Raw genomic sequence first — 3830 nt, forward strand, 5'->3', positions numbered from 1 at the left:
TCTCTCCCTCTCTCCTTCTCACTCTCTCTCCCTCAAACTCTTCCCACTCTCTCCCTCTCACCCTCTCAAATACTCTACACCCCCTCAATCTCTTCATCTCAAACAACCCTCTCCTCCCCCCTTCTAGCACATACTCTCAATCCCTCTCCTGTACATATTTTTTTTCACTCACAACCTCTCGTAGCATAGCAAGAAAGTAACATAATGCCTCCCCAAACTCATTTACAATCCAAGGACTTCATCTCAAACAACCCTCTCCTCCCCCCTTCTAGCACATACTCTCAATCCCTCTCCTGTACATATTTTTTTTCACTCACAACCTCTCGTAGCATAGCAAGAAAGTAACATAATGCCTCCCCAAACTCATTTACAATCCAAGGACTTCACCAAAAATCCAGACGTGATTGCACTATCTCAAGATGTGGGCATGTCGCAAGTCGCCACATCAAGCGACATGACCAATACATTTGGATTACAGGTTCCAGCGAGGTCTGCTCCTACAACACCCGACAATAATCGTGTTGCAAGTAGTGGTGCCACAATTGCAAAAGAAGAGAAGCCCATAAGGAGAGTTTTGGCCAAGTGGTTGATCGACACATGTCCATGAATTGGGTGGAGGATCACTTGGTCGATGATCAACACTGCCTTCCTAGGGTGGGTGTCTCTATGTCGTCTCCTCGCAAACCTACAATCTACACAAATGAGGATTGCATCGAAGGGTTGATTAAAAGCATGGAAGAGAGCACCTATCGGATGACAATGGCGGTGTTCATTATGTTGGAGAGTTTCTCAGGCCAAGAGCCCATTCTATTCGATCGTCGAAGTGCACTTGGCTTCGACTTATCATTGTCTATAGAGTTTGACATGGTACTAGAGTAGGCAGAAGGATGGCAACACATGGTCGAGATGATGTTTGTTGTCTAGGATGGCAACCATCGTCTTAAAGCTTGGCAAGAATGGGCAAGAACCACATGAGTTGATAGAGACAAGGTTCCAAAGGTGAAGTGTAGGGTGGTTTGATTCATGCAGGAGGAGGAGGCCGAGTTCCTGATGGTGCTACGCATGATAAACAAGTAAGTGGACTTGTATCTTGTTATTTTTGTGATTACAACGAATAAACATCTTATATGTGATTATTTACTAATTTTAATTTATTATGCATGCAAAATTGCTAGGGTGACTAGCATTCATATGCCAAACACAACAACACATGACATATTCATGATACAGTGCGTGAGTCTTGTCAATCCATAGTCGTTTGTTATCAAAGTTTAGCAATGAGGATTGCGCATGGGCAGTAGAGAAAGCTCTTACGCATCAGGGGCCTAACAGATCTAAGTGGTTGAAGCTCCCCATGGCACTTCTCTCAATTAGTGTTCAAGGTATGTGCGTGCCTCATAAAACACACAACAATAAAGTCATATTTTGATTTCCATAGATGTTTTTTCTAAAATAGAAATGCATTAAAGTCTGAGTTTGATGCCACATACCAAAAGAAGGTCAATGGATTGCCTCATTGAGGAAGTAGAGAGTACAATTAGAATGCAGACATGTTCGATAAAAATTACAAAGACACCTTCAAGGAGACGGAGGCGCTATTTACAAAGAGAGGACATGAGCTAGCACAAATAGCCAACCCCGACAGCGGTAAAGAGTTCTTCAAGAAGGTGATCTCTTACTAGGGTTGAGGTGAAAAGGTGAGCCGATTCACTACTCCCAAGCTAGCAGAGATTATTCGTGCACATATTCCAAATGCAGAGTAAGATCACACGTTTTCTCTCGACGTATTAAACTTTTTTGATATGTAGCAAGACAATAAAGTTGGTTCACTCTACAAGAAATGTAGGCTCGTGGACATATTGGAGAGTGGTGAGTTCCCAATGAGAGATGCCCAGATTTCTTCTTCGGACAGAGCACTCTTTGGGTGGATACATCACCATGTGTATTGGTTCCAATTGACAAAGTACACGCTACAACTGAGCTACAACTCTATGCTAAGTTAGAGGAGAACTCACCCGCCATAGTAGACATGCATGAGAGAGCCACACATGACTCTAGGGTGGGTATCATGGATGCCCTGAAAGCTTTTAGGAAGACACACTTTGAAAAGGCATTCCTAAGGTGGAAAGGGAAAATACGTGCCACCTATGACCCTAACCAACAACTGCACTTGTCGCGTGCATATCATGACGCCTGTTGTACAGGTATGTAGTAGCATAACCGAAAGTTTATTATTTGAATATTGGAAAATAACATGTGATTTTTCTTATCAAAATGAAGACTTCAATTCAAAAGTGGTGAACCCTCTCCACTCGGGTCTTAACTCCAACATTGATCACCTCCTTTTTATGCTTTTGGGAAAGTGAAAACACACATATGATCTCTCCCCTGTGCCAATTGCTCTCTCCATTCTTCGCGATTATACAGTTTGCAAAGAACTCATATGTAGTGGTGTTCTAGGAATCTTACACCATTGCAACGATTCATGGGATCATTGATGAGGATGGGAACCATGTATGCTTATGATAGTCTTGGAGGCCTATGCTTGGTGTGGGTATATTTTCCTACAAATCTTGCTCTCTCCAAGGCCAAGCGATGTCAAAGTTGATGTAGGCTGAATCCATGTAGAGCTATAGCTTCATGGATCGTGCCAGTTGCTACAAGCAATGGACTATCAGAAGGAGAGAATTTTCTCAAGATGCACCGTGCTTAAATTACCTCTTAGAACCTTAGAGTAGGGAACCTTAGCTCTTGTTTTTTTTTTTAACAAGCTTTTGTAAAAGGAAATGTGGCCCTTTTATTTTCTCTCTCTCCCTCTCTGTGTTGAGAATCAACAGGGCTGACGATGATGGCATGGCTTGGCTGAGCAGTAAAGTCGAGAGAGAGAGAGAGAGTAAAAGAAGACCCGGGTGGCTGTGCAAGAAAAAAGAAGCACCACACCTTGGTGCTTATGGCTTAGCCACCACCTCTAGGCGACAGCTCGTTAACAACAACAATGGTAGCAACAATAGTATAACAGACGAAATGGCAACCCGACGATGGAAATCCGATGTCAAGATGGATGGAAACGACATCGATGGGAAAAAAACAAACAGATGGCTGCATAGCAAATGAACGAGATTGCAAACTATTGATCTCCACACTGAAGCTTGAAATATGCCTTCCCCCATAGCCAAGAACAAATCACGTAGCTCTAATACCAAATGTTAAGCCTCCATGTAAGTAGCCCTGGCTTTGTGAATCCACCTTAATGTAAAAACGTGAGAGAGAAGAACAAGAATTCAAAAATAGCTAAACGAAATCTAGCTTGGCATACCATGTCTAACCACCCAACCATTATATATACCAGTGACCTTGGGCGTCTAATGTGCACCTTACCGGCCACACACTGTACTCATGCGCTCCGTTTGTCCCCGCGCCGCTGGTACCCCATGCTACATATCACTAGTTCTTTGGCCTATAACCGTCACCCACAAATGTTCACACTTATTGATATAAGCGGTGATGTGCAATAGTTTGCCGCCATTGGTTTTCCCATGCAACGCTTGCGTGTTACACACATTACTAGCATATAAATCCCACGTGTATCAGTGTGTATGTGTCCCACGTGTTGCCATATGTAAGGGTCGTAATAGCCCTTGTGTGTACCATAGCCATAAGTATTTACAAGAAATGATTGAGAAACTTCAAAAATGATTCAAGAAAGTAAGAAATGCTTGTAAGACCTTTACTTCCCCTCTAACTTCAAACACGGCACAACATTTTTTTAACAGTAGGCTACTAGCCTGGCTCTACTGGGCTAGGCTAATGACCCAGCAAATAGTCGGGTG

Source organism: Cibotium barometz, chromosome 34 (assembly GCF_041138505.1).
Source record: "Cibotium barometz isolate CiBa-2024 chromosome 34, ASM4113850v1, whole genome shotgun sequence".
Taxonomy (NCBI): Eukaryota; Viridiplantae; Streptophyta; class Polypodiopsida; order Cyatheales; family Cibotiaceae; genus Cibotium; species Cibotium barometz.